This window comes from Anabrus simplex, chromosome 2 (assembly GCF_040414725.1).
Source record: "Anabrus simplex isolate iqAnaSimp1 chromosome 2, ASM4041472v1, whole genome shotgun sequence".
NCBI classification, from domain to species: domain Eukaryota; kingdom Metazoa; phylum Arthropoda; class Insecta; order Orthoptera; family Tettigoniidae; genus Anabrus; species Anabrus simplex.
Window position 1 is genome coordinate 103,032,674 of NC_090266.1, and position 27,483 is coordinate 103,060,156.

Here is a 27,483-nt window from a genome sequence, read left to right on the forward strand (position 1 = left end):
CTCTCCTTTAACGGGTTATGGACCACCGGTGGATTGTGTAGTCCTAGCCACCTAAGCCCAAGGAGGGCCATGACTCAGAATATATCAGATGCCCACTCCCATTCCATAGCAACTGGTATCCCGACTCTCAGGATTACTTACTAGGCCACTCAGCCGTTGCCCATTGTTCACGAACTAGGACGTGACTACAGTAACCCACACCATGAACCATTATACTCAACATGAATAAAATTAATTATAGCCCAACGTGTAGTGCCTCACGCCCACCCACCCATTGGCATACCGATTTTCGTTATAACAGTGGTTGAGTGGTGGGCTACATTTCTAGATAATAGAACTAACGAGGGAACATCGGCAATGGTTAAGACTTCGATCACTATGAAAGTTGTAAAATACATTGAGGTACACGTAAAGAGGTGTCAGCATCAATTTTGGATGCCGACGTTCATTATGGCGTTAACTAAGGGGCTTAAAAATTGCGACATTTTAAGTCCCGCGCGAGCAGCGATGAATACCTGCTCGCCACTGCTAAGCCGGCACACTGCCTGCCTCGTGCCACGCCTCTCCACCTCCTCCCTTCCGTCCAGCCCCTCGTAATGGTTCACCGCCACACAATTCCGTTCTCCCATCGCCTGCCCGTCTGCTTAGCTGTTGAACGGGACCGGCGCTATACTTTGCTTCTTTTCGTACTATAATTATTGAAATCCTTTAAATAACGTTCTTTTTCACACATAATCATAATGAATGACCTATATTAATATACCCATATTCTATTATCATTCCTGTGAGTTGTCACGTTCGTGGGTACAATCCCGAGTTAAGCACCGTCGGGCGTGATCAAACGCGGGATGGGGTACCGCGTCCAACCTACGCTTAAGTGATTATTTACTTCTACAACCGCCTTACAGTTGCCGGTAGTGTCCTTTCGAGCAGACATATACCGTATATGAAATTAATCAAATTTAATGACCGACCATTCGTTTTAATAAATCACCCACCTTTAAACAACGTTAAATGCCTTTTTATTTAAAGAAATTACGTGCCGAGGTAGGGGATCTCAATTAATGTAATGTGATTCGGTACCTTGGGAAACCTGGTTACAGCTCCAGACCTTCTTCTATGCCCCCTCCCCCCACCGCACACACACTTTGTATACGCTATCAGTTGTGTCATAAAGAAATCGCGAATAACAACAATTATAAACCCAGAGTGTGAAACTCCAAGGGAAATTATTAGGACGAGGAGGTCCTGTTTCTTGGCTCTCCGATTCGAAGAACGTCTTTTACACTCAAGCGAAGGAAAATCCCGAACAGCTCCGGCAACTTATCACGGACCCCTGCCGAGCAATTACACCTGGAATGCTTCAGCGCGCAAGACGATCTATTGGACACCGGGCCCGAATGTGCATAAACCAAAACGGTTATCACGTCGAGGATTTGCTGCGATAAAACGTTGTCAGGGCAGTTGTACTCCAATTATTTTCGGTCCGTATGTGTCCGACCTGCTGACTAACCGGCCCTTCTTAGAGCCACAAACACATTCATTCACGCACAGTTTGCATGAAAGCGGGTATTGAACTTAAGTTGCGTGCGGTTCGTATTAATATAGTATTTCAAAAGTACGGAAACTTTGCCCCCGACTCGAACCTCCCACCTCATGCGTAAGACCTCTCCGCCTCGCCATTACCAAGTACTCTACGGTTCCGTACAGCACATTGTGCAACTTATAGCAGTTATTCGGTTTACTGCGGTCACTAACTCAATTTATTGTTTCGCCGGCATGTCAGGTTCATGTGATATAAAATGCACACGCGTGCCTTCCAGTGTTTAATGCGAGTATATAATTACGGCGTCCTATCATGGTGAAGCGGTAAATACCGAGATATCCGGTTGTGTTGTCTGAAGATACAGGCAGTGCAGAAGTTTTAGGACGGAATTAATATTGCGAGTTTCGTAAATCTATTTTAGAATGGGCGGCCGAATCACAGGGTGTACACAAATGATATGAGGAAAGAACTGGAATCACAGATAAATTTATTTGTGGATGGTGTTATACTGTATAGAGTAGAGTAGTGAATGATTTACAAGTTTGTGCACGACCACAAAAAGACATACACAATATTGTGATATGGAGAGCGGGCAATGGTATGATGGCAAACGTGATGTGAAGTCAGGTTGTATGTTTTACGAGGAGGAAAAGTTTAACTGCTGAGTTTATGGGGGGATAGTACCTCGTTGTTGTTGTTGTTATTGTTGTTGTTGTTGTTGTTGTTGTTGGTCGTTTAGTCGCTTTCGACTCTCCGTGACCCCATAGACCAAAGTGCGCCATTTCTTCCTGTCGTATACTATTTTCCGAAGTCTTTCTAAATTGAGAGCCGTGGCTTCCTTGATGTCATCAATCCACCTCATCCGTTGTCGTCCTCTTCTCCTGTTACCATCAGTCTTCCCCAGCATTAAGGTCTTTTCCGGTGAATCATGTTTTCTCATAATATGACCGAAGTACTTTAGTTTTTGCCTGAGTATTTGACCCTCCAGTGAACAGCCTGGGTTGATTTCCTGTAATATGGACTTATTAGATCTCTTCGCAGTCCACGGAACTCTAAGGAGTTTTCTCCAACACCATAGTTCAAATGCATCTATTCTTCGGCGCTCAGCCTTTCTTACTGTCCAGGTTTCGCTTCCGTACATTGCTACTGGGAAGACCATAGCCTTCACTATACGAATCTTTGTTCTTAAAGTTACGTCTCTACTCTTGAAAACGTTATCAAGGTTGGCCATTGCCTTCCTTCCAAGGAGCAAACGTCTCTTAATTTCATGGCTGCAATCGCCATCAGCAGTTATTTTGGAGCCCAAGTAGATGAAACTAGGAACAACCTCCATTGTTTCACCATTTATATGCCAGGAGGTGATAGGTTTAGTTGCCATGATCTTTGTTTTCTTGACATTCAACCTTAGTCCAGCTTTTGCACTTTCTTCTTTCACCTTCATTAGTAGATACTTGAGTTGTTCTTCACTTTCTGCCAACAGGGTGGTGTCATCAGCATATCTAAGGTTATTTATATGTATCCCACCAATTTTAGCTCCAGTTTCTGTTTCATCTAATTTGGCATTCCTCATCACATACTCTGCATATAACTTGAATAAGTAAGGTGACAATATGCAGCCTTGACGTACACCTTTCTCAATCTTGACCCATTCAGTTGTTCCATATAGGGTTCTCACCGTAGCTTCCTGATCAGAGTAGAGATTTCTCATAAGGCAAATAAGATGATCTGGTACTCCCATAGTCTTGAGTACTTGCCACAATTTATTGTGGTCGACACAGTCAAAGGCTTGAGCATAGTCAATAAAGCATAAGTATAGGTCTTTCTGGAATTCTCTTGCTTTCTCCATAATCCAGCGAATATTAGCAATTTGATCTCTGGTTCCTCTGCCTTTGCGGAAACCGGCTTGTTCTTCAGGTAGTTCTCGACCTACGTACTGCCGAAGCCTATTTTGCAGGATCTTGAGCATAACCTTACTAGCATGCGATATAAGTGCGATTGTTCGGTAGTTTGAACAATTTTTAGCGCTGCCCTTCTTTGGAATTGCGATGAACACTGAGTTTTTCCAGTCTTTTGGCCACTGCTGGGTTTTCCATATTTGCTGACATATTGAACGTAGCACTTTCACAGCATCCTCTCCTAGGATTTTGAACAGTTCTGCTGGGATTCCATCGTAACCACTTGCCTTATTGTTTGCAATACTTTCTATGGCCCACTTGACCTCACTTTCTAAGATATCTTTTTCTGGCTCTGACAACAGAGTAACTTCATCATCAGGAGTATTCCCATCTTTCCTATACAAATTGCCTACATATTCCCTCCACCTTTCATTAATCTGCTCTGCTTCAGTAAGATCTTTTCCATTTTTAACTTTTATCATTCCAATCTTAGCCTGGAATTTCCCTCTGATGTCTCCAATTCTTATGTAAAGATCTCTTGTCTTACCCAGTCTGTTATTTTCCTCAACTTCCTTGCACTGTTCATTCAAAAAGGCATTCTTATCTCTTCTAGCTAGTTTCTGAAACTCTGCATTTAATTTAGACATTTTCGATCTTTCCCCTTTGATTTTTGCATTCCTTCTTTCTTCTGCTATTTGTAGTGCTTCACCCGATAACCATGGCCTTCTTCTTGTTCTTTTTCATGCGGATCAATAAATACCTAGGTGTTAATGTACGGAATGATCCTCATTCGGGTAATCATATTAACGAGGTTGTTAATAAACATTACAGATCTCTTCAGATGGTTATAGGGTATTTGGAGTTTGTAGTAGGGGTGTAAATCGGTTCGCCCGGAAGGACGTGAGTTCGACTCCCCGTCAGGATGTCGTAAAATTTAAGAAACGAGATTTCCACTTCCGGAGGTGCATATGGCCCTAAGGTTCACTCAGCCTACACCAAAAATGAGTACCAGGTAAATTCCTGGGGGCAAAGGCGTAAAGCTAACCACTCTACCCCATCACGTGCCGCGGTTAACAATGGTGGACCGAGCTCGATAGCTGCAGTCGCTTAAGTGCGGCCAGTATCCAGTAATCGGGAGATAGTGGGTTCGAGCCTCACTGTCGGCAGCCCTGAAGATGGTTTTCCGTGGTTTCCCATTTTCAAACAAGGCAAATGCCGGGGCTGTACTTTAATTACGGCCACGGCCGCTTCCTTCCACTTCCAAGGCCTTTCCTATCCCATCGTCGCCATAAGACATATCTGTGCCGGTGCGACGTAAAGCAAAATAGCAAAAAAAAACAATGGTGGAAGCCTTTACCTTCCACTCCGCCAAGGGCCTTCGTGGCCTGTACGGAGGTGACTTTGTCTTTGTTTAGTAGGGGTGTAAAAGAGAGGGCGTGTAGTTTTCTGGTTATACCGCGGCAGTGTATGGTTCCAGTGTATGGAACTCACACCACGACTACTTGATACGAGAAATGGAAAGGATAAAACGGAAAGCAGCACAAATATTTTCTGGATGATTTCCGATAAAGAAGTCGTGTTACGTAAATGTTGCAAACCATTGGCTGGGAAGACTTGGGAGTAAGGAGAAGAGATACTCGACTAAGTGGTATGTTTCTAGCTGTCAGTGGAGAGATGGCGTGTAATGACATTAGCAGACAAATAAAATTTAGTGGGGCTTTTAAAAGTACGGAAGATTATATGGAGATATACTTGGGATTCAAGAGGACAAATAGGGGCAAATATTCATATATAGGACGACTACTCACTGGCTGAATGGTCAGCGTTGAAGTCTTCGGTTCAGAGGATCCTGGGTTCGATTCTTGGGCGGATCGGAGATTTTAATCGCGTCCGATTAATTCTTCTGAGCCGGAGACTGGGTGTTTGTGTTCTTTCCAACACTTTCCCCTTCATTTTCAGACAACACACTACAATACCAACCATCACAGAAACACGCAATAGAGATTACATCCTTCCATATAGGGTTGGCGGCAGGAAGGGCATCCGGCCGTAAAACAGGACCAAATCCACATGTGCGCCACTATTCGCAACAGCGACCCTACAGATGTGGGTAGAGAAAGAAGACGAAGATTCATATATAGGACGAGGAGTAGGCCCTAAAGGAAATGTTCGGTACATTTCTAAGCTCCTTGAAAACGTTATAAAAAATTATATAGTTAATTCATTGGGAATCTGCCATCTTGGCGGCAATCCCTAAATGCAGATCATTGATTGATTGATTGATTGATTGATTGATTGATTGATTGATTGATTGATTGATTGATTGATTGATTGATTGATTGATTCATTGATTGATTGATTACAAATTATGGATGCTAAATACGTCCTGAAATCGCAGTGACGTGATGTGTACAGCTGCAGTGCTGTGATGTTCTTGTAGTTGCTTACTGCACATTAAGTATGTTAGCGCGGGCGGTGTAAGCCGAGGGTTAAACGAAGCCACTACCTACCTCACAAATATCACAATCTGTTTCAAGCTCCTTCCTCGGACAAACCATTCGCATAAATTTCAATAGGTCGTATTTTGTGAATTGCGGAAAATCTTCCGTAACTTCCGTAAGGTTATTTGTATTTGTCTTCTAAACACTCTGTACATCATCCGGGTCAAATGTCCAGTGTGGATGGAGCTGCGTATTTGCAAACCATATCCACTGGATAGGGGCCGATAACCTAAATATCAAGCATCATCATGTCCACTGGATCCACCAGATCATTTAGTCACTTCTAATAAGACCATTAAAGGGCTTTCATGAATATCAATATATTTATTTCAGTGATGTACGCCTTCGTCTTGTTACGTGGTATTTCTTGTAAAGAATGCTTGCTTCTAGATTTTAGCACAGTACTCATAAATGGTTCACACACGGTGTTGTTCGTAACCAAGGAGATATAATTCCCTAAATATACCATTTAGGTGGCCCACCCCTACCATTCAGGGAGGTGAATAAATACTTCTTGTCGTCGTGCATGAAGTACACCGAGCAGGGTAAGGTTCGGCTTAAAAGTGGCAAGTTTTGGCTATCACTGCAGTCCTGCATACGGGAGGCGGATGGGCTAGTATTTACCATCGGCTGCACTACGGTGAAAACCAGGAATGTTCCTGTGGTAGGACACGGCCTCACCCACTTTGCCTTCTCCGCAAATCACATCACCTCTACAAAGCTTCCTGGACTGAGAAACGGCGTTGCCGTCTAGGAGGTCCTCCTTACCCTGCCCGGGTACGGAACGAAAACTTTGAAATCACCCACCCCCTCACGACTCCCAGAATAGTTCGAAGCTAAAATGTATTGAAAAAACTCAAAACTTAGGCATTTCCTTACAGTGGGAAAAAACCGACACCTGGTTCAGTTCGAAGGTAAAATATGTTGAAAAAACTCAAAACTTAGGCATTTCCTTACAGTGGAAAAAACCGACACCAGGTACAGTTCGAAGGTAGAATGTATTGAAAAAAACTCAGAACTTAGGCATTTCCTTACAGTGGAAAAAACCGACACCAGGTACAGTTCGAAGGTAGAATGTATTGAAAAAAACTCAAAACTTAGGCATTTCCTTACAGTGGAAAAAACCGACACCAGGTACAGTTCGAAGGTAAAATGTATTGAAAAAACTCAAACTTAGACATTTCATTACCGGGCGAGTTGGCCGTGCGGTTATGGGCGCGCAGCTGTGAGCTCGCATCCGGGAGATAGTGGGTTCGAATCCCATTGTCGCAAGCCTGAAGATGGTTTCCGTGGTTTCCCATTTTCACACCAGGCAAATGCTGGGGCTGTACCTTGATTAAGGCCACGGCCGCTTCTTTCCCATTCCTAGGCCATTCCCGTCCCATCGTCGCCATAAGACCTATCTGTGTCGGTGCGACGTAAAGCAAATAGCAAAAAGACATTTCATCACGGTAGAACACAAACAACCGCATGCATTTTGTGCTTATAATTGAGGAGTGTCTGATCGAAATGTGCTATTTCCACTTCACAACCATTTTTATTATTTCTTTTATATGCATTGCAGTAGTTGAATATTATCGAATATCATGAGCATTCTAGACCAGTAATATGTAATCCTTTAAATGTTGTAACATACGCGATCACGGGTATGTTCCACATGCCTTTTATTACAGTAACGGCCATATGTATTTTGACAAACGATTAAATTGCACTGAACTCGTTGTTTATTAACATAATGCGTGCACTTGTACAACACAAATAATTTGACCATTTCTACACCCAACCAAACCACCATATTCATATTGTTTGAGTCATCAGTCCATCGACTGGTTTGATACAGCTCTCCACGCGACCCTATCCTTTGCTAACCTCTCCATTTCTACATAACTACTACATCCTATATTTGATCTAATCTGCTTGTCATATTCGTACCTTGGTCTACCTCTACCGTTCATACCATCTACACTTTCCTCAAAAACCAACTGTACAAGACCTCGGTGTCTTAAGATGTGCCCTATCTCTTCTTCTGGTCAAAATTAGTAAAATCGGTCTCCTCTCACCAATTCGATTTAGTATTCCTTCATTTGTGATTCTATCTACCCATCTTACCTTCAACATTCTTCTGTAACACCACATTTCAAAAGCTTATATTCTCTTTCTCACTGAGCTAGTTATCGTCCATGTTTCACTTCCATGCAAACGTACATTTATAACATTAATAATTACACCAGAACTACTTTGACACATATAGTTAGGCAGATAAAAACATTCCAGAAGTACATTTGTGCTTCGTACCATCTAGTATTTAATCGGGAAGCCATTTTCTTCAACATTTGCACATCGAATTGGCATCGAGTCAACCAATTTTTCAAGACTTTGGACAGGAATTTTGTACCGTCCTTCATTTAAAGCTTCGAAATATGCCTCCTTGTTTTTGTATGTTTTGAGTTTAACACTCCGTTGGAGTTTCTCCCACAGATATTCAATTGCGCTTAGGTCAGAGCTTTGATTTGGCCAATCGATAACCCTGACTCTTTTCTTGCTGAGACACACTTGGAGGTGTGTTTAGGATTTTTGTAATTCTGACACAACCACGCACGAGGCATGTTTTGTTTAGCGTATGGTACCATGTGTTGTTCAATGATCCTGCCATATACATGATGCCTTCAATTGTTACCAGCGGATCAACCTCAGTGTTAAAGAAGCAGCTCCGAGCCCTTAAATGACCACCATGTTTTACTGTCGGTTTTTGGTACCGTACATCTTTGCGTGTGTTAACTGAGTCTGACAAAGGAATTTACTCCCATCGCTCCACAGTACTTTACTCCATTCCTTGTTTTCCAGGCACCATATTTATTAGCAATGGCATGTCAGGCCTTCCTGTCCTATGCTAAAATCAAAGCTATTCGCTTGGTCATCGGCCCACTAAACCTTGGTGTTTGGGGTACCGTTTGATAGTAGTTAAGCCAAGTTTGACCTTAAATTGTCTTCTAAATTATTCCGTACAGCTGTTGACATCGTACGAGGATCAGCCTTCGAACGAGTCTCTCAACAGCAGGGGTAATAGGGCGACCAGATCTGGGCTTATTTAAAAGTGCTACGCGGTTGTTCTAGACTCTGATACTAACATTTCAATTTGCTTAGAAAGGCTAAAGTCTTTTGCAACTTGTGCTTGGCTATTGCTTTCTCATCAAAGCCGCAATCATTGCTTACCTATGATCTAATGAATACTCTTTCTTCTCCCCATTGTAATAGGTGTTTGGGTGAAAGGAAGAATTGGAAATCAGACGTAAGTAAAGCATTGTTATAAGTAAAATCTCACATGCCACAATACTTACAGTCTCCACTTAAACAGTTCTTCCCGATTTACTGCTAGGTTCGAAACATAAACAGCACTGAATTCTCTACTCAGACACAAGCAGGAAAAGTAATGAACCGGTCTCCTGTTTGTTTTGCATCATAGGTATTATATAGCTACGCGTGATCGAAAATATGAATGTCAAAAATGTTATGCCCGGTACTGTATATCTTCCCTTGAGATTTTCCACAAATTTCGTAGGTTGAAAATAGCGCCTTTTAAACTGACACTCCTCCATAGTATTATTATAATCGTGTCTTTATAAACGCTATTTTGGGCTCGTTGCAAAACCTACTATTGGCAGTGAAATTGTTCGAATAACCCCAGATTCAGAATGTTTATCATTAAGATAATTCCGTTGCCACTAATGTGTAGTATAGAAGGTTTGTTTACTAGTAATAAGTTTCAGAATTACTTAATAAAAAATGGTGTAACTTTTCTGAAATGCTTTTTATTTATCACAGCCATTTATTTTACGTAAACTTCTTGAAACAACCATCGAGTTGTTTCTGTGATTAATATTCGCGGCAAGGTGTCACGAACTCTTTTGAAAGGAGTGTGCGATCGATTGTGTAGAGTAAGTAGGATGAAAACCAGCTTGGATTTAGACCGTTGATAGACTGTCAGGAACAGGTTTCTAGTATCCATCACGTAAATGAAAAATGCTATGGGAGGAAGAGGTAGTTGTGTTTATGTGTACGAAGGGAAACAATGTTAGCCTTATTGATGGATTATGGGATTAGTGGTAGGTTAATACAGGCAACCAAAGGTATTTATTTTGATAACCGAGCCACGATGAGTATTGATGGTAAAATTGTTTCTTGGTTTACGGTAGTTACATGGATTAGGCTGGGGATATTCTTTCATCTTTGTTCTTCACAGTACTGAAGGGTATGAAATATCAGAAAGATATTCAGTTAGATGTAAATATGATTAGCAACTTGGCTTACGCTGACAATTTGGTCTTAATGGCTGGTTGTGGTGAAAACCTGCATTCTAGTATCGTGGAGCTATACATGAGGTGCGGTGAAAATAATATGGAAATTAGCATTTTCTGGGCTAAAGTAATGCCAGAAGCAACGAGGCCTAGAGTGATAGGATTAAATATCAGGTAGGAAGTACAAAACTGGAACCGATATATCATTTCAAGTACTTAGGATGTGTTTCCTTCCGGAAAAACTAAATGGAACTAAACTGAAGTGCAGTAAAGGTATGCAGTGAGCTCGCAGTAGATAAACGCTTTTTTAAAGAGTAAGGCATTTGAATCCAACGTCACAGAGGTTCAAATATTTCTAAACGTTGAGAAGGACAATGTTTATTAATCACGCAAAATATCACGCAAACTATTGTTACTGCTTGGCAATTCGGCTTACTTGACCCAAGAAAAACATCTATCGTATACGTTGTAATGTTTACACCCAGAACTCCTTTATCACTATTTTTAGTATATTCTTAAGTAAAGTCATCCCGTAAATCAGAATCTTCATGCAACTTATTTCACTTCGCTAGATCACTTGTCTGAACTTTCTAGTGGTTTACGGTACGTTTTCTCAGGTTCGATTTCCCGCCAGTCCACGGATTTTAATTTTGTATTGAGGACTGGAACGGAGATCACTCAGTATTACTATAACTAGTGAGACCAACTGAGGGGCTGTCTAATGTGAGAGGGAGGACCCCGTCATAAAATCCAAGCAGTATGTCTCAGGAGAAGGCTAAAATGATTATGTGGCTTGTCGTGTACCGACCTCCCAGGGACTCGAACCGGCGGACTGCCAGGCGGACGGCAGCCGAGTTCGCAGCCGAGACTCGAGCTCAAGGTGTCAGAGGAGATTAATTAGTGTTAGAATAATGATCAATGACAGGATACACCTTGTAGTGATGGAATAATAATTATAGTTAGATATAATATTTTAGAAGGCAAAAGTAACTTTCAAGAAGCTACATGCATTGGAGAGCAGTTTGTGAAACGCGCTCGCTTACAAAAGTTGTTGACCGGAGACTTGTTGATCACAACAGGATATTTACTATGTATCAACAAACAAAGTTAGTATACGAGCTAGGCGGTTCGCCGACGTTCCGACAAAGGAACAAAGCAGAGTACAAGGCCAGTCAGGGCCAGTACAGATTCACTTTAGGAAAACAAGGAAAGATGAGGACAAAGTAAAACAGAAGACAGTAGTGCCTAGGTGGCAGCACTTACTGTGACAACTATTGAGAATAGCTACTTGAGGGCGCCACGGACTGGATGAACAGTTTGGTAATGCCCGTAAGACCCAACCACTTGGTAGTGGGTGGGGAGCGAACTTTGAGTTTAGGAGAGGAGATATAACCCCTGACCAAGTGGCGCGGGGCCTTCTCCCAGCGAGTAGTTCGTACTTGTCAGAACGAGATTCCTTTCGAGCATAGCCCAAGTGCCGCAGGGCAACATTCAGAGATACGCGTAGTAGAAAAGTAGGCGCATGTAGCAAGCTCGCTCTCTCTTTAGATCATCACATTCAGACTTGTAAATATACTGTACATAGTAGTTTTAGTTGTCCTCAGTAATAAAGGACAGGGAAATAACATCATCTTTTATTTCGGGAGATGCGAGACGAGTCATACCTACAAATTACCTCCCTACATTCCGCTCGGCAGGACAAGTAATACTTCAACATCTAACGGCCTGGTGACCAACCTACGAGATCGTCTCACTGGACAGGTAGGTCACGACAGGCTCTTCAAAAATCTGCAGGCCATTCCGCTGGGCAGCAATCTTGTCGGAAGACCAGGGCTCTCGGGCAGTTGTGCCACGGGTTTGTAATTTTTCTCTTCGCTTATATATAGTATTGAATTTAGATTTTATTCTACTGGGGATACAAAATTAGAGATACTGTTTCGAGTTAGTGAGAGGAGAAATATTTGGGGAAATTTGTATATAAATGTGTATACAGTTAAACTTTCGTATCTAGAAGTGCCTGCAGAACCACTATATCGGGATATAGAAGAAAACATTTCGCCCCGCAAAAGGAAATGCATATCAATAGATAATTATTTGCTGTACCGCTTCTTTTCGAACAAAGACTTGACTCTCGAAGAATGTTAGAAACATTGCCCTTATTTTTTATGTTTACTGACGGAGTATTAGGTAAATGCCAAATTCCAACTGCAATATCTTTCCTATTCCTCTCACCTTTTCTACTTCCTTAATCAACTTCAATTTATCAACTTTTCAGCACACAACTCTTCTTCTCGGGGGTGGTTTTTTCGTCTTGAGTAGGGCTTAAGTTATCCGGCAGGTCGGAAACTCCTAATTTACACACCACTTCGTACTGTAAATAGATCAATGAGGGTTAAGGTTCTCAAGCCGCTATATTAAATCGCTACTTAACGTTACGAAATGCATAACCGTTAAGACGCTATAGCATGTCTAGATGAGGAGAATGGTTATCTTTTTATAAGGCGAAGACTTTGGTTTACATTCCTTATACAGGAACTAAATTTATGTGGAGAATAATCGACTAACGTAATGTTCTTCAAAGCTTCGATATACCAATAAATATTCGACATCTGGGCTTGAAACGAACTTCGAGATATAGAAAAATTCGACTATTGGAACTTGGCATTATAGAAAATGTATAACACGTACAATATATGCGATGACAGGAACAATCTTGAAACACCCTGGACTAAGCCAATTAGTTTTTGAGGAGATTGTAGTTTAAGAACAGTGGGGGTAGACCAAGATATGCATATGACACACAGATTAAAGTAGATGTAGAATGCAGTAGTTATGTAGAAATAAGAAAGGCTAGAACAGAATACGATGGTGTGGAGCACTCCATAAAACAACACAACAATTACTTGCAGCTTCCTTCTTAAGATATTTCGTAATTCTGATTTTATTTTCATTTAGAATATATTCTTATTCTTCTAGATAGATATGAATGTGGTTCGATAGTTTACCGTCTTCTTACAACTCCATGGCTTGTCAAGTGATTTATGTTTTCCTTCCCAACTGTACTCATGTTCCATGAGACAACTACCAAGGTTCAAGCGCTGACTTGAATGTTGGTGTTCATAACTAGATCCCACTGGGTACAAGTGTTTTTCAAAATCGACTTTACAATGCGATTTATTTAGAAGGTACTCCGAGATTTAAGATAAGTCTAACAGAGAAGAGCCATTTTGTCGAGCATCCATAAGGTTTCCTACATGGGCCTAAAATTAGGAAATTCTGTCAAATAGCTTTTAATTTTCGAGATTCCATCGTTTCAATTTTCAAATTATAATAGCCATTCTCATGTCATAGTGGTCAAAGTGGTGGCTGCCTATTGTTAAGTGTACGGGTTCAAATTTTCATCTAGCCGTCCGTTTTTCCTTCGTTCCCTACTTTCAGACCAACTTACCTTTACGGGACTAAAAGCGGGGTGGGCTCAGGGTATCTTATTCATAAGTTAGAAGTAACAGACATGAATGTAGCGAGAATGATTGGTGGTAAAAAAAGGTGGGAACAATGGCAGGATGGTACTCGGAATGAGGAGATAAAGGCTAAGTTGGGAACGAACTCGATGGATGAATCTGTACGCATAAACCGGCTTAGGTGGTGGGGTCATGTGAGGTGAATGGAGGAGGAGAGGTTACCTAGGGGAATAATGGACTGTGTTATGGAGGGTAAGAGAAGTAGAGGTAGACCAATACGACGAAGGTTAGACTCAGTTTTAAACGATTTAAAGACAAAAGGTTTAGATCTAAACGAAGCAACAGGGGATTGTGCCGGTGGTTAGTAAATTCACAGAGGCTTGTAGACTGAATGCTGAAAGGCAAAATATACTATAGCAATGTATGCATGTCTGTCCCTTTCCTTCCTTTCACTTCTCAGTATTTTCTTAAAATATATTTCTTTATAATTTGCCAGGCTGAGTCACTCACAAAGTGCAAGCTCAAGTTGGCAGGTTCGATCCCGGCTCAGTTCGGTGGTATTTGAAATGGCTCAAACACGTCAGCCTCGTGTCAGTAGATGCACTGCCACGTAAAAGAAACCCTTCGGGACAACATTTCAGTAACTTGGCTTCTCCGAAACCGTAAATGTAAGTAGAGAGAAGTTAATGCAGTAACATTATTACTACTTTCATAATTCGTAACTTGTATTTAGCCTATGTTACTTTTGACATAATACGCCATTGAATATCGTATCAATTCTGCACTAAATGCTACTCTTCTGAAATGATATACAGAGCGATTTAGGGGCGCGCAGGCGTGAGCTTGCATTCGGGAGATAGTGGGTTCGAATTTCACTGTAGGTGGCCCGGAAGTTGGTTTTCCTTGTTTTCCCATTTTCACATCAGGCGAATGCCACGGCCGCTTCCTTCCCACTCTTATCCCTTTCCTATTCCACCGTCGCCGTATACCTGCGACGTAAAGCAACTTGTGTTAAATGATGCACCTCAGTTATTCAGCGCAAGGGGCTAAGCGCATGCTAAAACCAAGAATTTCTCCATTTTCAGCTATTTATTCATTTATACAAATTTTTCTCTTTCCTCTTTTAGGAAAATTCATTTTGTATGTGCTGCTCACAATCAATCAATCAATCAATCAATCAATCAATCAATCAATCAATCAATCAATCAATCAATCAATCAATCAATCAATCAATCAATCAATCAATCAATCAATCAATCAATCAATCAATCAATCAATCAATCAATCAGTAGATTCTATATGGGTTGTTTACCCAGGTTTTTAAATTAATTGAAATTAATTTGAAATTAATTTGAAATTAATTTGAAATTAATTAATTGAAGTTGAAATTAATCGAACATCCCCCTTGGTAAATTTTTTTAAATCCCAAACTCGTTTTTCTACAAACGGATATTTGATTCAATTTTTCCTCTTTAATTCCAAATTTATCATCATCTCCTTCCTACTTTCAAAAACTCAATTCAGCTTATTCGTCTACAAATTTCACTCCACGTCATTATCAAACTGACAGTAAGGAACATACCGCGTAGTCGAGCAGCTCGTATCCTTAATCCCTAGTCATCCAAGCCCAAAGCTTGCTACATTTTCGTAAAACTACTCGTTATCGAAATCACCCAGAAAAATCGAACTGCTTTCTTTTGGATCTTTTCCAATTCCCGAATCAAGTAATCCTGGAGAGTTTCCCATACAATGGAGCGATACTCTAATTGGGATGTTACCAGAGAATTATAGGCTCCTTCCTTCACGTCCTTACTACAACCCCTAAAGTCTTAGAAAAACTCATGCATGAACAACTGCTCCAATTCTCCTAGACTTCATCAGTGCTTTTGACACTATCAGTACGGAAATTGCATTCCTTCCATCTTAGCCACACTGCTCTCAATTTGTTCGCTTCCTACCTCCATAATCGACGAGGGTGTTGTCATGAATAATAAGAGAACGGAGTGGAAGTACAAAGTAAACGGTGTGCCACAAGGTTCTATACTCGGCCCCCTGTTATTTATTTTATATTTGAATGACATCTCTTCTAAGTTGAAAAATTGCAACTACCATCTCTGTGCTGACGACCTTCAAATTTACTGCCACACAAAAGTGAATGACATAAATGCAGCTATTGAAAATATGAACAGAAACTTAGAGCAGATCAGCTGTTATGCAGCCGAGAATGCTCTCTCCATCAACCCAACGAAAACACAAGCTATAATACTAGGGCAGAGAAAACTGCTTGCCCATTTACACAGTCTAAAAATTCCAGTCATTCAACTAAATGGCGTTGCTATCCCATTCTGTAAATCAGTAAAATGCCTTGGAGTCACTATGAATGAAACTTTAAACTGGGATGAGGATGTCACTAACGTATGCAGGAAAGTTCATTCATCACTTCATCCCCTTAAGATTCACCAGACCGTATTAACTCTCAACTTAAAAATAAAACTGGTTCAAACATTGATACTTCCAATTTTTAACTATTGTGATATTGTGTTGCTGGATGCTACCAGTGAACAAAATATAAAATTGCAGAGAGCTTTAAACTCCTGCATTAGATTTATTTTTTCATTGAATTTTGCCTCGCATGTATCCCCTTTTTATGCACAACTTTCTTGGTAAAGTAAAGCAGCAGAGAAATCACCATGTATCAACCCTTATCTATCGACTCTTGAAAATATACCTGAATATCTCTCCAGTAATTTCTGTTTTCTATCTTCCTTTCATGACCGTGACACGCGATCTGGGTCAACAATTGCAATACCTCCACATCATACATCTGCCTTCAGTAATTCTTTCCTTGTGTCGGGCGCTAGAACATGGAATGCTTTACCCCCTGAAATTAGAAATTGTTCCTCATTAATCACCTTCAAAAGACAGTCTAAAGATTTCCTCTTGAATACGTAGGCTATATCATGTAGTTATGTGTGAATGTGTGAGTGAATGCCTGGAGCAAATAGTTCCCAAAATTTTACACAAATTACTGTTATATTATATGAATTCCACCTAGAGTAGTAATTTTTCTAACTTTAGACTTAGGATGTATTTTTTTATTTTTTATCTATATTAAGTTATATTATTATAATATTATATACAGTGTGTTAAGTTTGAATATTAAGTTTGTATTCAGTATTAAGCCGCATAATGTGGTTAAGTGTAAGAGAGGGCCAAGAGCCCTAACTTCGCCACAAATAAAGACTTCAATAAATAAATAATAAATAAATAAATACTTTCATAGCCATATGAAGAGATCTGCAACCTTCATTTGCAATCTCATTAATGGGATTGCCCCAATGAAGATCTTTCCGAAAATGATGTTATGATTAAGCACTAGAATAGAATTAATTATCTATAAATGGGCATAAGAACCCATTCATTCGGTTAAAATAATTAACAGACAATATAACAACAGCATTAAAATTAAATACTAGTAAGTACTTGGTGGGGACTCGAACCTGTGCACTTCACGTCATGGAGCCAGTGCTTTGACAGCAATGATACCAGAAATATTCTCTAACTTATTATGCTTTATGAGATGACTGGTGTGTGAAAATTGTAATGCTAAGATCTGGGAAATTAGAGCGCCAGGTAGGTAAGAATGTAGATTAACCTCCCGAAAGCACGAGAAAATGTGTCCGCCATATTATCATTTTTTTCATTTTCATTTGACAATGATTTGCGAATGACCATTTCAGGACGTTTACTGACATTGCTCGCATTATGTGAGTTTGCCTCTAGGTGATAGTGGGTTCGAACTACTCTGTCGGCTACCTCGAAGAGGGTCTTCTGTAATTTCCATTTTGACACCAGGGGCTGTACCTCAGCTAAGAACATAGTCATTTTCCTGAACCTTGTCCCATTCCATCGTCGCTATTAGAGCAGTCTGTGTCGGTGCGACATCAAAAAGTAACACCAACTTTATTTTCATGTGATTTGCTAAGATGGATATTTAGACCAGGACGAAAAGTTATAACGACTTTCGATTTATATTTATTGTTTTGAAACCGTAAAAAAAGTAAAGGCGTCGACGTGGAAATCAAGACACAGCTATAGTCCGCGTTCAGTTGAGAGAGCGCATCGGGATATTGAAGACATGTTGCGTGCCTGGATGGATCAAATTCGAACTCCAGATTGGCCTATGGGACTGCAGTTCATTCAGTTTAAGGAAAATCGCGCTCTCCTTTCAGGTAAGAATTTTTCATTTTATATTTGATAAAAGTCCAACAAAGTTATTTTGTGTCTAAATATGTTCTACAATGTGCGTTTCTCGGACAAAGTCATATTTATGTCATATTTAAAAGAACTGGTCGATCGCTTTATGAAGCGATATTCGGATGTTCACCTGGCACTGGGTTATATCGGCTGGAATTCCTGATGGCGAAATTCCTGAAGTTTCCAGAGAAGAGGATATTGGGATATTTTTAATAAACCTGGAGAGGAGATTGAACAACATCAGTCAGGAAACGAAGAAGAAGGAACAGGCGTAAATAAACCACGTAATGTCATAACAAATGAACTAGATAAGGGAATGTTTAATATTTTGCCATTTTAATTCCAGGACAAAGCCGAAAATATATTTCTTATTATACTAAAATTTCGCTGTACAGATTTTAGTTCTCGATTGTTCCAGGCTCTTTGAATGCTGTATCTCAGCTGAATTTTACATTTTTCTCACTGATGACAGAGTAGAGAAAATCAACCGAAAATACAAGAGACTTAAAATAATTTGCAAAAAAACAAGCTTCTAAAATGTTGAGACATTTTCAAGAAATTTTCCACCCGTAGATGATTTTTCTTTTTTGCTAGGGGCTTTACGTCGCACCGACACAGATAGGTCTTATGGCGACGATGGGATAGGAAAGGCCTAGGAGTTGGAAGGAAGCGGCCGTGGCCTTAATTAAGGTACAGCCCCAGCATTTGCCTGGTGTGAAAATGGGAAACCACGGAAAACCATTTTCAGGGCTGCCGATAGTGGGATTCGAACCTACTATCTGCCGGATGCAAGCTCACAGCCGCGCGCCTCTACGCGCACGGCCAACTCGCCCGGTACCCGTAGGTGAATAACTGTCCGTGTTCCCGTACCAGATGTCAACAATGCCCGAAACTCTGCCGTAAATACACTGGCAGTGGAAGTTGAGAATGACATGCACAAGCTCTGTAAGTACACATTTTGTTATAATTACTTTTTAAGTACAAAACATTCTCCAAGGGTATATAATTAAATCCCCGATTTAATCTTAATATACGTGTGATGGAGACCTACGTTTAAATTAAAACACAGCATAGTCCGTAGGAACCATGCCCTATGTAGGCTATAATGACTATTTTATAATTAAAGGCTCCTTCAATGAGAAACGTATTTACTATGTTTTCATCATTGTAGGCCCTCCTTCAGACATATTAAAGCAAGAAAAACGGATCAGATATAGTTCCGCATATTTAACATTTCGTAGAGCAGGAGAGTAACTTGGAGACCCCAAAAGGTAGAGAAGTAAGGCTCAGAGAAACGGTTTCAATATAACAATATATCAGGAGCACGTGTTTATCAGAGGTGTCAAGCGTAGGTGTCGTGCCTCCAATCTTTTATGCGATTCGAAGTGTCACGGAGTTTTCTGTTGTGAAAACAAGCAGTAAGAGGTACAATATATTGGTCATCGTAAAATAGAAGTTTGAGTTGTGAAAACAAGTGTTTTCTATTTACCATAAAATAAATAAAAATTTATTTCAAGTTGGTGGTGTGCTTATTTTCTTTATTTATTAACATTGCCGAATTACAACTGGAATTTAACGGTATCGTCCAGGGCAGTCTGTATTAATATCTTAATTTCATCTAAAGTATACAAGGGTGTCCTATGTGTCTTGATCAGTTACATAAATTAAAAACAATCATTGACGTTACTGGCGAAAAGGAAGTAGTAATGGGAATCGATGTTAATGACCGGGCAATAACGTTGTTTCACAATTTACTCGATTTTTCGTAACTGTGCATGATTGATAATAACTTCAGAAGTGGAACGTTGCTGGACCAAGATGATTCAAATAAACCATATAATTTATAAATACGTTAATGCTTCAATATTGTACTTTAATTGAATGTAGTTTTATTTCATCCTATAGGTCAATTTGTACACAATTTTCCCGTAGCAAAAACGTGATTATATTTTGGGAATGCATACTGTAAGTGTACGCATGAGTTGCCCAGGGTATTGAAGATATTATGTAATTTGTACACATGAGTTGTCCAGGGTATTGAAGATTTTATGTAATTTGTACACATTAGTTGTCCAGGGTATTGAAGATATTTCGTAATTTGTTCAACGTGCTAATGCTCAGAACCTCGATAGGCTATCCTGTCAATGAAAATTTTCATTCTGATATTAAGGTTGGTGTGCTGCTGGTGAATGCGTCAATAGGACTCATATCACAACTTAAGAGCCGAATTCATTATATACTGGATTATCGAGCAGTTTCTTGGGGTTCCTCTGTTAGAGTACAGTATCACAACTTTTGACCGCCAGCTTCTACGGTATGTGAATGTTCTCTAATGGTCTGTGCTCTTGCTCTGTTACTAATAATAAGCTGCATAGTAGCGATTAACTAGTTCTGGCACTTTATACGTAGTAATGTATTACTTGTTCAAAATACGAATTCCCTCGGCTCTGTCATCAGGTGCGAGGTATATGACTGCTCAATTCCTTAATTGGTCAGTCCACGGTAACACAGTGGTTCCTTTCGCTCTAACGTTCTTCATCCAGCCTTCATCAAAATGTCGCTATCCCTCAACGATCAACACACATTTCATTCTGAATTCGCCCTGCTGATTTTGCATTCTAAGCACTCTAAGGTACATGTTGACCTGCTGGTAATGCGAGACTTGTGAGATGGCTGTATTCCGTCTACTGACGTGCTCGGTTCTCGCCCCACTGTCGTCCATTAGCTGTCATAAACAAACCCTAGCACTTCATCGCACGAAGTGCAATAGTATTTTGAGTATACCTGGTGACGTGATGACTTTCATAATGTAACCACATACCTAGACATGTTCCACTCGGTGAATTAAAGGGCTAAGAAGTGACCCCAGAAACTGAAATCGGGATTTTGGTGGTAGATCTACCAAACATTGGGGCATATCTGCAACCTATTCTAATGGTCTTGTGGAGACACTTAAATCACACCTGTGGTTTAGGATATTTTCTTTTACATAAATGGTGTAATGAGGCATCTGTAGCTTATTCAGTCATCTTGTTCTGAATCTGAAATTCATTTCAGTGCAGGGCCTTCTTTCAGTATAAATTACTCGAATGAAATGTTTTCTAGCATTCAACATAATCTCGGCAAAACAGCTATGATCTGCTTGCCTTCAAAGTTTTCAGACATGTGTATCTATACAGCATGTATTAGTTGATAATTTTACGAAATATTTGTTGTTGAATTACGAAAAGGATGACATTATCGTGAAATACCATAAATTGTTGTTTGATATATAAAGATTCCAGTGAAGAAACAAATCGCTGTTGAGGCTGGATGAACCCCTATGTGATAATAAAATCCAGGATTTTTAGGTAGTAGCAGGTTAAAATGTAAACCTACTGAAGTCTAAACAAGTATAGTCTATCCTGCACAGCTATTGTGCTATGAGATTTGCATAAACATTAGGGGTACAGCTCATCAGAACCCCTATCATTTATGTTACTCTCGCTACACAATGGAAGAACGGGCTACATGACATTTCTTACTAGCCAAATTAGTTTGCTTTCTAATCAATATTACTACCTCATATTTCGTACTCTAGTGATAACGATGTGCGATAAATACTGGCCCGCAGCACATACGTTATCATGTGCAAGAATTCTGCGTCACAACCCTCACAATATCGAACCTTAGATGACAGAACCCTTCCGGCCAAAGTTCGAAGCTGAAATATTTCACATAGCTGTCTTCACAGTCCCAACGACGAAACGGTTACACAATGCATTCCTTTAACATTTCAAACCCAGGTAACTAACTTTAAAAATGATAAATCAAAGCTGTTATACCTGGGACATTTTGAAGATGAACGAATTTTTTTAAGTACCAAAACTTGGTAAATATTTGCTCTATCCAGTGGAAGGCTTCAACTTTTCTTAATTAGAGGCAAATTTATCGGTTCCTAATGAGTCGAATAATTGGACGCAAATTATAAATTTAAACATTATTTCAGCTCTCCCTGCAACATGCGCGAATAGAAAGGAAAAGGCAATTACACTGTATTTCCTAAATATCCTATAACCATGAGGCAGATATTCAGAACCAAATTATCTTTTAATGACATGCTTTCACGAAATGAAGACTAAATCAATACTTAGTGCATGCTCCTACTGTATTCATTCATGTAAGGGAATTAGGCAATAATAATAATAATAATAATAATAATAATAATAATAATAATAATAATAATAATAATAATAATAATAATAATAATAATTGTACCGGGCGGTACACCTCCACGCCGCTAATTTAAATGTGCGCCAGTTGAAACTCCTCTGCTGGAGGAAGTCTGAACTTTATCTACTCTATTAATTCTCTACCTTCTCAGAAGATGTCACCACATGGAAAATTTTGAGTTTTTGAACTGTGTCACTTTTGATGTGTTTTTGTTTCGCTTGAAGTAAGAAGTGTGAACTTTCTCTTCTAGAGGACACTACTGAAGATCTACAATAGTGCAACCTAGTGCGGAGTCAAAGAACTATTTTGTTGGAGAAAATTTAATTTCAAGAGTTTGTTCTTTGTTAAATTTCTTTCTGTCATTGTTTAAGTTGGCAATAATTACCCCTTTCTTCCCCTTGTTTTGAATGTATCCAATCACGAATTTCTTCTATTAATTTCTGACCTATCATGGGTATCTTCTCCCAACTTGAATATATTTCTGTACCCTAGCCAATAAAATCTTTGTGGGAGGGTGTTTTCTTTCCCCTAACGCCTAGAACTTTCTGCGAGAGTATTTAAACTGCTGATTTTAGGCTCTCCGGGCCACTTCTGTTCCATCTTTCAGTGTATTAAGTACATAGCAGGAGGCGGGAAGCGCCTCTTTCTTCTTCAGCCGTTCAACAGCAGGTAATGGCCTATTAATAACTTCTTTTCTGGCTAGGTCGGCAGTTTAACACTCGCGGCGGGTTCGAAGCATTTCCATCATGTAACCTTTTCCCAAAATGTAATTACTCTTTTCATCTTTTTCTTGTAAAGCTACATATTGGGATAGAGAGTGCTAACCCTCTCGAGCTCCCACTCACATTTGTTTTGAGGTGAACTTATTTTTCCCTACCTATTCTTCGTTAACGTAATGTAAATTGGTTCTTTTTAAGTCACCTCTGTAGTATGGGAGTAGCCCTTGTATTAACGGCCTAGTGCCAAGTAGGTCTTAAGCAAATGTATTAGGAGTGCAGTTCGCCTCCTCTCAATTTGTTACTTTAAAGGTCATGTAATTAACCTTTTCGTTTAATAGACCTCAGTAGGTTGGGTATGTTACCCCTGTGTCTATGTCCTGAGAGGACAACTTGAAGGTGGAGTTTGGTGAATGTCAAAGAGCGTGTGGCTCTTTGAGTGTTGTATGCCTCGAGGAGGCTTTTCCTGTGTAATGTGGAGCAAGTGCTCCTGAGCATGAATGGGGTTTTCTGCCCCTTTGTTGAGTTCTGTATATTGTAAGGTTGGGCTTCTAGCTCAAGAATCGTATGGGCGGCTCTCGGAGCCCAAATTCTGTAATCCCTGTAATTGTACATTTCAAATTGTGTTTCGGCTACTAAGTACCTGTTCTATGCGTTGTTACTTAATTTTGAAAAGAAAATATAACCTGGTTAAATTTTACTTAGTTTCTCTTCCGTAGCTTGAGACCCGTTCACGCCCGCACCTTCTTTCACCTCTACCTACCACCAAAACACGGTAACAAGTGGTAGCAGAGCGTGGTTGAATGGGTCTCAATTTAGCCCCTTTTGACGGCTAAACTCTGTTTTGATCCGAACTCTAACCATTTTCTCAGTTGCTGGAAATTTTTTATTGAGGTTTTTCAAAATTTTTCTGTTATCATGCCCGGCCCTCGCGATGTTCTCCTCCTTAACTATTTGAGCAAAGAGGAGTTGATATATGAGTTAACTATCAGAAACGTTCAATCTGGAGGCACGGTTGCAATAGACACTAACAAGCTTAGAGAGTCCCTTGATTTGCCCATTTCCATCCCCAATTTGGGAGACAAAGAAATTGACGACTCTCTTTCCACGATCACGGAGAATATTACTGGGCTAGCTTCCGTAGTTAGTTTTTTTGATGAAAATGATCCGTCTCCTAATCAAATTAAGCGTGTGCAAGGCAGGCTATATCATTTTTCGAATAGGGTTAACGATCTGTTGTCTCTAAAACTGAATGATGTTCAGAGGAAGGAAGCTAGTACGCTCCTGGAAAATATTTCCGAATTATCTAATAAGGTCACTCAATTGTTAACTGGGGAAGTTCCTCCCAAATCTGATCAACCCACCATAGTAAATACAGGTAGTGAGGAAGCGCCTCCCAAGGGAGAAGTTAATAGAATAACCGTTGCTGCTCAAACTATCTCTGCCCCATTGGACAACGAGTCTGAACGCCGCACATCGTTGAACAATGTACGTGCTGAATTATCTTCCTTGCCATTGAAACCTTTACCTACTATGTCACCCGGGTTTAGCAGCTTGCCTCATCCATTGGCAATGTTGCTAAGAGGTATCTCTAAGTTTTCGGTCAACACCACCAGTGAAGTTATTTCTTTCTTAAGGTTTTTAGTTGAATTTCAGGATCATGCCCTCGTATTTTCGCTTTCCCCTTGTCAAATTTTACAAATAATCTATCCTTATGCTATTGGTGTTCTCTCAGATAAAATAGTAAGAGCCATAGCTGAACAGTCATCTATCGAAGATTTCCATGCACATCTGCTTGCAAATTTTATTCCTGCCCGCGCGAGGTCATCTCTTATTCAGAAATACTATTATCGGGTACAGCGCTTGGATGAAAACCTGGCAGACTTCATCCAAGATATTAAGTTTTATACTAGGGTGTTTGCTCTCCACTTCCCTGAGGATCAGATCGTGCAAGCTATTGTCGAAGGGATTTCACCACCCTACAGGTCATATTTGTGTTTCGCGGCGTGCCCGCAAACCTTCTCTGAACTGGAAGCATTAGCCGTCTCTGCGGAAGGAGTTAGGTATGCCGATTCCTTGCGCGTGGCAAAAGAACCCCCGCCTTCTTTTAGTAATACTCGGCCTCCACCTCGCCGATCAGTCACCCCTCGTAAATGTTATGCTTGCGGGTCGCCTGACCATCTGCGCGATAAGTGTCCTCTGATCAAGTCTAGTAGGGCAAATAATGGAGCTGGTTCATCACAAGGCTGTTTTAAGTGTGGGGCCTTCTCACATATCGCCAAAAATTGCCCAAACTCAAATAGCACCCCCTCCTGCTCAACTTCTGGTGCAAATTCCACCTATGCCAATAATAAAAAGTGACTAGTGGCTTCGGCTGAGTCGACTAATCCCTCTTCCCGAGACTCAGCCCCTGGTAAGCAGATCGAAAATTCAGGGAACGTTCAATCTGCCAATCTGTCCTTTGAATGCCCCAAAGAGTGTCTTAGGATTGCGGCGGATACCCCCGCACCTGTTCCTTTTCTTAAGATTGAGGTAAATAACGAGCCTATAACGGCTCTATTAGATTCAGGCAGTGTTTGTTCCATTATTTCGGCTGAATGGTACTCGAAATTGAAATCTGTTTGTAAACTACCTGACTATGTCTCATCTCCTATTCAATATGTCTCGGCTAATTCATCTCCATTAGAAATTCTAGGTTCCGTACTGGTCAAAATTCGGATTTTCAAATTTACATGGAAAATTAAACTGTTTGTGGCTAAGCACTTGTCTTGCCCCATCATACTGGGAGCGGACTTTATTTCTCACACTGGTCTTGTGCTCGATCTCCAGTCTAGGTCGTGCACATTCAAATTTGCTTCTAGTTATAAAATCCCACTATTAAAGTGTAATTCTGTGTCATGTTCATCTATTTCGCCTACCCAGGATGAGATGTTGTTAGACCTTAGACATCTACCTGAGGAGCAGGCTGATAGTATTCGTAAATTATGTCAGTCGTTTCCCGAGGTGTTCTCTGATACTCTTGGTGTAACTGACCTTATTGAATACAAAATTGAGGTCACGGATTCGATTCCTGTCCGTTTTCCGCCGTATAGGCTATCTCCACCTAAAATGAAGGCTCTGAAAGAAATCATCGATCAGATGTTGAAGGATGGTATTATTAGGCCCTCTAAGTCAGCGTATTCGTCGCCTATTTTTCTAGTCCCGAAACCCCAAGGAGTCTTCAGGCCTGTCATTGATTACAGGGCTCTCAATCGGAAGGTGGTGTTGCAATCTGTGCCCCTTCCCGACCTTCATTCTTGCTTTTCGTGGTTTCGTAAGGCCAAGTTCTTCACCATCTTGGACTTGAATCAGGCCTATAATCAAATTCCCCTTGCCGAAGAGTCTAAACACCTTACAGCGTTTGCCACGGACTGGAATTTATACGAATACAACCGCGTGCCTTTCGGGCTCCCCACGGGGGCAGCTGTGCTCACTAGGCTACTAGATAGGGTCTTCTCCGACATCAAATTCGAGTACTTATATCACTACTTAGATGATGTCGTCGTGTTTTCGGAGACCTTCGAAGAACATCTAGATCATCTGCGAGAAGTTCTGAATCGCCTTCGTAAGGCTGGGTTAACTGTCAAGTTGTCCAAGGTCGCTTTTGCTAAGCCCTCTATGTCATTCCTAGGGCATATTGTGTCACCTGATGGTGTAGCAGTCGATCATTCTAGAACACAGGCCATCCGTGATTTTAAACCTCCCAAGGACATTAAAGGTATCGCCAGGTTCATTGGTATGGTGAATTTCTTCAGAAAGTTCATTCCTAACCTTGCTAATAGAGCGGCGCCATTGAACCTTCTTCGTAGGAAAGGCATCAAATTCGAGTGGGGACCTTCTCAACAAGCCGCTTTTGAAGATCTGAAATTAGCTCTCTGTAATGCCCCTGTCCTTGCTATGCCTGATTTCTCAAAGAAATTCATCGTCCAAACGGACGCGTCGTCGTCGGCGGTAGCGGCAGTCCTTCTTCAAGAGACTGAACTAGGGAGGCGACCCATCGCCTATGCATCTAGGACTCTATCGGCTCAAGAAGCCAAGTATTCCATCTATGAGCTCGAAGGGTTGGCAGTCTTATTTGCCTTAGAAAAGTTCCGTCTCTATCTGGAACATGTCAAATTCGACCTGGAGACAGATAATCAAGCATTAAGCTGGGTCTTAGGTAGGCCGCGTCGTACTGGTCGTATAGCCCGCTGGGCTATTCGTATTTCCGCCTTCCAGTTTGATGTTAGGCATATCAGAGGTACCGAAAATGTTGTTGCTGATGGACTCAGCCGTATGTTTCATAACGACGTCGAGACCCACGAACCGGTCGACAGTTCATCACCTCCCGAGTCCATACCATCTGGTGTTAATGCCATCTTAACAGATGCTCCCATGCTTTTTAGGGATATTGAGAAATACCATTGTGAAGATCCGACGCTGGCTCCGATAATGGAAACCCTTTCTTCTGGGGAACATGTTGTCCCTTATGTTCTGAGGAATGGTGTTTTATGTTGCCCTTCGAGGCATGACAAGATGATGAAAGTTGTCGTTCCAGCTGTTCTTGTGCCTATGATCTTCA